General features: G+C 55.5%; 1 pseudogene; it reads right to left on the bottom strand.

The window, feature by feature from the left end:
* Nucleotides 1–1472: 1472 nt before the first annotated feature.
* On the bottom strand, nt 1473–2189 carry LOC135363799 (histo-blood group ABO system transferase 2-like; annotated as a pseudogene).
* Between the last annotated feature and the right edge of the window lie 6886 nt (nt 2190–9075).

The following is a 9075-nucleotide window of genomic DNA, read 5'->3' as shown; positions in this document are numbered from 1 at the left end:
ACACATGAAGAGACACTTCTCCAAAGACATACAAATGGCTAACAGACACATGAAAAAATGCTTCACATCACTAGCCATCAGGGAAAAAGAAATTAAAACCACATTGAGATACCACCTTACACCACTTAGAATGGCAAAAATCAACAAGGCAGGAAACAACAAATGTTGGTGAGGATGTGGAGAAAAGGGAACCCTCTTACACTGTTGGTGGGAATGCAAGCTGGTACAGCCACTCTGAAAAACAGTATGGAGGTTCTTCAAGACGTTACAAACAGAACTACCCTATCACCCAGCAATTGCACTACTGGGTATTTACCCCAAAGATACAGATGTAATGAAAAGAAGAGCACCTGCCCCCCAATGTTCATAGCAGCAATGTCCACAATAGCCAAACTGTGGAAGGAGCCAAGATGCCCTTCAACAGACGAATGGATAAAGAAGATGTGGTATATATGTACAATGGAATATTCCTCAGCTGTCAGAAAGGATGAATACCTACCATTTACATTGACATAGATGGAACGGGAGGGGATTATGCTAAGTGAAATAAATAAATCAGAGAAAGACAATTATCATATAGTTTCACTCATATGTGGAATGTCAGGAATAGCACAGAGGACTACAGGGGAAGGGAGGGAAAACTGAACAGGAAGAAATCAGAGAGGGAGACAAACCATGAGAGACTCTGGACTCCGGTAAACAAACTGAGGGTTACAGAAGGGAGGAGGGTGGGGGGGTGGGGTAACTGGGTGACGGGTATTAAGGAGGGCACATGTTGTGATGAGAACTGGGTGTTATAGGCAACTAATGAATCACTGAACACTACATCAAAATCTACTGATGTACTATATGTTGGCTAATGAATTTAAATTTAAAAAATTAAATAAAATTAATAAATAAAAAATAAATCCACGGCAGGAAATGGCAATAACCCAGAGGGCTCCATGCTCCTGGAGGCTGAGCTAGCGGTCACGGCCAAGGCCTCTGGCGGTGAGGGCACCAGGGTTCTGAGAGGTGGCTCGGTGCAACCCTGACCCTGAAGCCCCATGGCCATGGCAAGGTGCAAGGACTGGGAGGGAAGACCCAGCCAGGACCCGTTCTGGCTCCATGGCTGCTACAGGGCTGTCCCAGCCCCACCAGGCGGTGTCTGTTTAGAACCAGAGAGAAAACCTTTTCCCTCAATTGTTCTTTTTAAAAATGGTTGCTCAGCATTGACACAGAAAAACATCTGACATAAAACTGGAGCCGTTCACAGCTGCAAATGACCCAGAAGTGAAGAAAATGTAGTGAGCGCAAAGAGAGGACGCTGTATCCCCAGGCAGGCCTCCTGTGAGCAGGTGCGGCTGGGGCACTGGACGTGCCCGTGCAGACAGTACTGGACTCCACAGTGTCCCTCGAGGGGACAGAAGTAGGAACCTGCTCTGATGGCTCCGCTGAAGTCAGCACCCCCTGCTGGAGACGGGGACAGCCCCTCATGAGTTCCGGGTGTCCTGGTGATTCTTGGGCACGGCCCAAATCTCAGCTTCTTCATGACCCGGGGCCAGCCCAGCAGCTGAACACAGGTCCTCCAGGGCCAGCCCAATAGCTGTGGGTCCCTCAGGTCCTCCAGGGACAGCACCTTGGTGGGCTTGTGGTCCAGCAGGTACCTGTTCAGGTGGCTCTTATCGTACCACATGGCCTCGATCCCATTGGCCCAGTTGACCACCATCACCTGGTGACAGGCTGAGGTCAGTCGGTGAACCTCTGCCACAACCCCCCAAAAAAGGCCCCCATGTAGTAGAAGTCACCCTGGTCCTTGGGGATGTGGGCCTGGGACTGGGACCAGCGCTCATAGCTTAAGTCCTCACGGGCCACCCAGTAGAAACCGGGGTGCAGGGTGCCAAAGAGGGGGGACAGGATCTCCATGCCCACGTGGTCACAGAACTTCATGTCCACATCCCCGCACACCATGTCATCCACCTCATAGAGGAAGCACTCCTCATAGAAGCAGCTCATGATCGCCGTGTTCTGCATGGACACATCCTGCCAGTGTGGGGCACCGCGGACCTCAAGAACCACCACCCTTCAGTGCTCCTGGAGGGGCACACGGGACACAGCAACCAGCTGGTCGGTGAAGACATAGTAGATGACCCTGTGTCCACCATGAAGTGATTCTGCAGGAACAGCTCCAGGAAGACCCCGTATCCACAGGGGCAGGGGACAGGGCAGGAAGAGGGTCACTGCCAGAGGCTGGCAGCAGGACCCCAGAGCTGGGGGTCATGGACGTGTGCACCTTCTTCATGGGGACAGGCCCTGGGCTGCTTTAAGCAACAGCCACCTCCTGACCTGTCCTGAGTGAATCTGCCGGCAGGGCCTCCCTACCTTCTGCTCCCAGAGATGGGGGCCATCAGCGCCCCATCTTACAAAGGGGAGCCTGAGGCTTGGGAGGCTGGAAACCCATGCAGCCGCACAGTCAGCATGCTGGAGCCAGGAACACTCCCCCTGTGCTGAGCTCCTGGGCAAACCCTGCAGGTGCCCTCCCCTAGCTGCCCCCCTGCAGGTTCTGTCCCCACCTGCCATGAGTTGAGCACCTTTGGGCACAGCCCGTGTTTCTCTGTCCTACAGACTGGGTAGAATCAGCAGGGCCGGCCAGCTGCCCCACTTTGAGTGGGCTGTCGCTGGTCCCCAACAGAGCTGTCTCCACCCCCTATAGGGTCCTCCCTTGAAGGCTACTGGGCCTCTGGCTGACAAGGTCCATTAGTAAACCACTGGTATTCCTAGGAGGGGTCACCCTCGAACTCCCCAGATCAGGAATCAGGTTCAGCCCATGGGCAGGGAAGGGGAAAGATGACCCCTGGAAAAAGGGGGCTTGCTTAGGCCCCAGCCTTGAATCCAAGGGTGTGAGCTTCTGGGTCCAGGTCTGCATCTCCCTGGCCCCAAAACATTGGAAGTCTTGTCCAACTGCCTCACATGGCTGGTCCCCCTTTGAGGGGACTACCTGCCCCTCACTGTGGGGACAGCAGCTCCCCCATTGTCAGCAAGTGTGGTGAGCCCCTCTGAGACTGATTTTTTTTAAGATTTTATTTATTTGACAGAGAAAGAGACAGCTAGAGAGGGAACACAAGGAGGGGGAGGGGGAGAGGGAGAAGCAGGCTCCCCGCTGAGCAGGGAGCCTGACATGGGACTTAATCCCAGGCCCCTGGGATCACGACCTGAGCCGAAGGCAGACACTTAAGGACTGAGCCACCCAGGCGCCCTCAGACTGACTTTTTTACACAGGCACTAAGACTACCTCCCTGTGCCTACCCCATACCTCGCAGGTTAGTAAATCGCTCACACAGGGAAGGTGGATACTACATTTAAATATGGGACGAGCACATACACCCAGCAGACATGAGTCAGGTCACCAGGGGGCAAGTAGAGGCCCAGCCAATGAGGAAACAAGGCAGACATGATGCAAGGGGAGAGAAGAGTGCTCCTGGCAGAGGGCACAGAGAATGTAAAGGATTGGCGTCAGGCCCAAGGCACATGTGGGACAACCACACAGCTTGGTGGCCCACAGAGGGGGGCTGCAGTGGGAGAGGTGAGGCTGGAGAGTACAGACAGGTGGGGAGCGGATCGCAGAGAGGCTCAAAGGTTATGTTTTGAAATGATCAATCTGGTTACCAGAGGAGAATGGTCTCTATACAGCAGAGGACAGGGAGACCCTAACCCTACCCCTACCCCTAACACTAACCCTAACCCTAACCCGTACCCGTACCCATACCCGTACCCGTACCCTAACCCTAACCCGTACCCGAACCCGTAACCTAACCCGAACCCGAACCCGAACCCGAACCCGAACCCTAACCCCGAAGCCCCGCCCCGCCCACAGGAGCCCCCCAAGGGAGGAGGAGGACGGGCTGTGTGGCTCCCCAACGCTGTTCAGGTTTCTCTCTGGGGTCGTTACAAATGGACCTGCTGCGTCATTCGCCTGCAGGTCTTTGCATGAGGGCATTTGTTTCTCTGGCGTAAACTGCTGGGAGGGAAATGCCTGCACCATGGGGTAGGTTCATGTTCACCTTTGTAACAAACTGCCAAGCCGTCTTCCAAAATTTCACGTTCCTTTTCCCTACGGCCTCGCCAGTGCTGGACGGGACCCAGGCTTCCACTCCAGCACTAGAAGCTATGTGTCGTGGGTTTACTGTACATGCCCCTAATGCACAGGGACAGTGAGCATCTTTTTGCGTGCTGCTGAATCCGTGAAGTGGCGGTCAGACCCTGTGTCTGCCCTTTCACTCAGTTTCGGGAAGTTTTTATATATTCAAGATACAAGTCCTTCATCAGATCCATGATTTGCAAATGTGTTCTCCTCATCTGTGGGTTGTCGCTTCATGCTCTTAACAGGGTCTCTCAAAAAGCAGAAGTGTTGGGTTTCAGCGAAGCCCACTGCACGTGTTGTTTCTTGATGATTTGTGCTCTCCGGTGTCATTGCTGAGGAATTTTCCCCGGCCCGTAGTCATGGAGATTCTCTTTCCCCTTTGCCCTCCTCTGGGTGTGCCACAGACTTGGTCGTCAGGAGATGCACTGGAAGGGACGCCTGGAGCCACGGGGCGTTTGCAGGCCCATCCTGGCTCTTCTCTTCCAGGACCCCAGGGTTGGGGCAGGTTCCAGGAGTCTGGACTCTTGCACACCTTTCCATCTGTGTGATGGCACAAGGTGAGGCAGCTGCCCGTGGCCCAGGCACAGACACGTGGTCATCTGAGTCACCCACAGGGACACACAACGAAGCTTCTCTAAAATGAGCAATCAGGAATTCCTTCCGTTTTCCGGTAACACACACAATGAGGCTACTCTTACTTCAACTTTAAAAAATGCACCCACGTCGGGGCGCCTGGGTGGCGAAGTCGGTTAAGGGTCTGCTTTCGGCTCAGCTCATGATCTCAGAGTCCTGGGGATGGGGATTGAGCTGAGTCCTGAATCCTAATTGGCTCCGTGCTCAGGGGAGTCTGCTGCTCCTTCTGCCTCTGCCCCTGCTTCTGTGCTCTCTTGCTCGCTCTCTCTCTCTCTCTTGCTCTGCCCCCCCAAATACATAAAAAAAATCTTTAAAGAAAATGCCCCCGTGTATGTATGTAGGAAAAGCCACCCTTCCACCTTTACAATCCTGCTTAAAGGAGAGCATCTGCTCTTTCCATTTCTCATGTGGATTGGAGAGTAGAAGGCGTCCAAAAACCCAGCAGAGGAGAACATCTCCCAGGAATGGCCTGTGCTGTTTGGAACGGCAGACAGTAATACCTGTTAGAGGGAAATACCCGTTTTGGATGGAACACTGGGGTCACTTGACAGATCGACGTGGCTTCTGATGCCCGCAAGCCCGTGCCGAGAGGTTGGCTTTTACAACGTATTTTGCCAACTCAACAGTTCCTCATTAACACATTCTCCTACTAATTAAACACCTGTGTACAGCTTGTCCAGTTATGTGGCCCCAGGAACTTGTGAATAGCAGAATTGTTTCACCTTTTCCGTTTCCAAACGGCCAAGTTTGCAGCTGGAAAGTGGCTGAAGTCAACGGTCTCAAATGATTCCACGCCATTTAAAGAGTGCGAACTGTTTCGGGGTTGACCCAGTGCGACACGCACACAGAAAGGGGTGTGCGTTCCCTGCGTGCAGCTCATCGCCAGTAGTGAGGACCCCGGCCCGGGCCCCCGCGGGACCCGCTGGACTCTGCACACTGGGAGCCTCACGCGTCTGTGCCTCCGGCCGGGCTTCTCTCCTCTCCCATCGTCAGATTCAAATGCATTGTTCTGTAGGTGGTGTTGCTGATTTCCGTCACTGGGTAACAATCCAACATCTGAATACGACACACCGTTGACTGGTCTGCCGCTGAGGACATCTGGGCTCTGGGGGGTCGCTGTGCACGTGCCGAGGAGGGGACTTGCTGGGCAGGCTGTGCACGTGTATGATCATCAGGTCGTGTTCCGAGCGCCGTAAACACGTGTGGTCCCCAGCAGTGCAGGAGACACCAGGCCATTCCCGCCAATACTCGATGTTCCGGGCTTCTCCCTGTTGGCCACAGGCCGCCACAGGGTCGTGGGGTCTAACTGTGGCCACGCTCCGCATGGGGCCAGCGCTTTGTCCTGGGCCCCTTGTTCTTCCCGTCCATGGGCCGATTCTTCAAGTCCCTCATCTGCTTCTTCCACTTGATTTGTACAAGTTCTTCCCAAACCTGTTACAATGTCTTCTCCCATCCCGCGCTTGCCCTTCGGGGTCTCTGTCTTTACTTTTGGTGGTTTTCCAACCTGAGTTTTGGTTCAGTGCTGTGCACCTGCTCCCAGTGTTTCTGAGTTCCTGGGGTTTTTGCTTCAAAGACATGCTCCGCACCCCGACTGCATGTGCGGCAGAGTGAGGACGGCCTCGGCAGCCTGGAAGCGCATCGCCACGTGGAGACGGACGTTCAGGGGACATGCCAGCAGGGCCATAAATAATTCTCAAGCCTGGACCAGCTTTGAGAGCTGACGTCACCTAGCTCTGCGGAGGTAGGGTTCTCTCTACTTCCCCAAGTCTGGCTGAGTAGAATTTCTATTTCTCCCCTTAGAGAGTAGTCGATTTATGTACTTACAGCAGCTAATTCCATTTGAGGGGGGCTTATTGAAACTGAATCAGAATGAAAAATTAATATATTAATATGTTAATATATGAAAAAATCCGAGTCCGAGGAATATAAAGGCAGAAAAAATCAGCAGTTTAGAGTAGACGGTGGTCCCGTTTGGTCCGGGGATGAAATTCAGATAATCTAGAATGATGTTAATATTCAGCTTGTTTACCAAAGTGTCAAAGCATGTGCCCCAGGACGTTGATAGGCCTTCCACAAACTAGAGCTGCATCCTATTATCAAATACATTCGAGAGATGTAGGAATGGACAGAAATGCAGGGGCTGCCCAACCCCAGAACACTTCCAGCAAAGGATCGTACCAGAGCCCGTAAGATCCAGCATCCCTGCATGCAAAGTCCTCTTCTGCATGCTCTACAGTGCACAGATGGGGAAACTGAGGCCAGGAACTCTTAGCCCGGTGACCAGGTTCCCGGGACTCCAGTCCCCGGTCAGCACCCGCCAGGAGTTTCAGTCATATATCCTGATGAGGACCCAGAGTGCGGGGATGCTGCCTGGGGGCTGGCCACGCTCAAAGTCACCCAGTGAGAGCAGGGCCCGAGGGTCTGTCCCCACTGAGCTCGCTCCCATCACATCCCCGGGCAGATTTAAAGTAACAGCCAGAAAGCACTGGGGAACCACCAAAAGCAGACAGGAACTGGCAAGGCCATGGTCCCTGCAGGAAGGCATGCGCTGGACATGTTTCTCTTTTGGGGGGCGTTTTGCCTGAGAGCAGCAAGCCCCACACAGGGAGACAAAACCTGCCTTAGAAAACCCACATCCAGCTGGTGCGAAGAACCAGAGCACGGCTGGGCAGCCACCGTGGTGGGGGGTCCTGGAACGGGGAGCAGGAGAGGAGCCCCAGCTCGGCTGCGGACCTCAAACACACGCGTGGGACTCCCAGCAGCCCTCGGGGACTGGTCAGGGAGTTGGGGACTCAGAGCTTGGAATTTACCTGATTAACTTCATTCGACAAAAGCCTGACAGAACACACCATCTGCACAACACACCGTCTGAACGCCCAGGACGCACTCCGCGGTTGCGCGCTCAGGAACGGGGAGCTGTGACCCTCATCCTCACAGAGGCGGTGAGCCCAGCCCGCCCCGTGGCCCAGGTGTCCAAGACAGCAGACTCAGTTCTGAAGGGCGGGTAGAATTATGCTCATTTTGAATGAAAAGAAAGAAAATTTCAACCACAATGAAAATGATAGTCAGTGATCCAGTAGGAACCGCGGAACTCAGAAACACAGCGTCTGATGGGCTCAGAGCGAAGGGCAGGTGAGGGAAACGGGGCGCCAGCATCCAGCCGGCCCAGGAGCAGGGGGGTCTGTGTGGTTTGAGCCCTAGACGGAGAGGACACGGGAGGGACACGTCAGAGTCATCCGTGCTGTGACGAGAGGTGGCAGACAGCCCCTGCGTGGCGTCCCCGGCCACATCACGACACCGAGCCCGCGCACGGTGCTGGGGAAGAAACTCAGCGCCCAGCTGGGCGCCCATGCACCCATGGAGCCCTCCGAGGACAGAGCGCAGACAGCGGGACTTCGAGGGACCTGGAGACACTGCCCGGGGCGGCCGGCACGCCTCGTCAGCCCTGGGCCGGGCCAGGCCTGTGCTCGACACCCCTCTCTCAGCCTCGGGGCCCATGCTGAGCCCTGTGCCACCTCAGGCCCGGATCTGCCCCCTGCTTGGGAGCCCCGGACACAGCTCAAGCTTCGGGGTGAGCCACTGGCCTCGGCGAGTCCATCCGGGCCTGCTCTCCACCTTCAGGGGCCCCTGCTGACCCTTCCTCTGTGGGAGCACTAGCCTTCTCCAGGCCCCAGGAGCTGAGCCCGAACTGGACCCCCAGCCCAGCCCCTCTCCCGCTCCTGCTCCTCCCCTGCCTCCTGCCCTGTGCAGGTGGTCCCACCGGGTCCGGGTGCTGGCCCCTAGGTGGCCCCTGGCCTCGGTGTCACGGGCACCTAGGATGCACTTTGTTCGTTTCCCCGGGGGCCCACCCTGGAAGAGAGCAGGAGCGGCTTCCCCCGCAGGATGGCGCCCCCGGTGTGGACTGGGGGTCATCCCCGGGTGGGATCATCCGGCCAACAGGCTGGAAGCTAGCTCATGGCCTCCAGACCCACTAACCGTCAGGGTCACCTCTCCAGGGCCATGAACACAAACGGGCGGCTTAAACCACCAGACGTTTATCGTCTCCGTGTCAGGACCGCAGAATCCCAAGCTCAATCATGAGCAGGGCTGGTCCCCTCTGAGGCCGAGAATGTGTCCCAGGCGCCCGCCCCAGGCACCTGTCCTTCCCGCAATGTGGACGCGAAATTTCCACTTGCCTCTCATCTGAACCCACAGTCCTTATCCCCTTGTCCCCAAAGCCCCCTTCTGGTACACCTCTGGGGAGAAGTTGGCCGCACTCTAGGAGGCAGGAGGTTCGGGGCATGGGGAGAGCCTGACCACTGGCCCCAGGCCCGGAAAGCTTC

This window comes from Mirounga angustirostris, unplaced genomic scaffold (genome assembly GCF_029215605.1).
Source record: "Mirounga angustirostris isolate CCGP_5_RB_7025 unplaced genomic scaffold, mMirAng1.0.hap1 SCAF_3, whole genome shotgun sequence".
In the NCBI taxonomy this organism is placed as follows: Eukaryota; Metazoa; Chordata; class Mammalia; order Carnivora; family Phocidae; genus Mirounga; species Mirounga angustirostris.
This window is presented reverse-complemented; position numbering and strand designations above follow the sequence as displayed.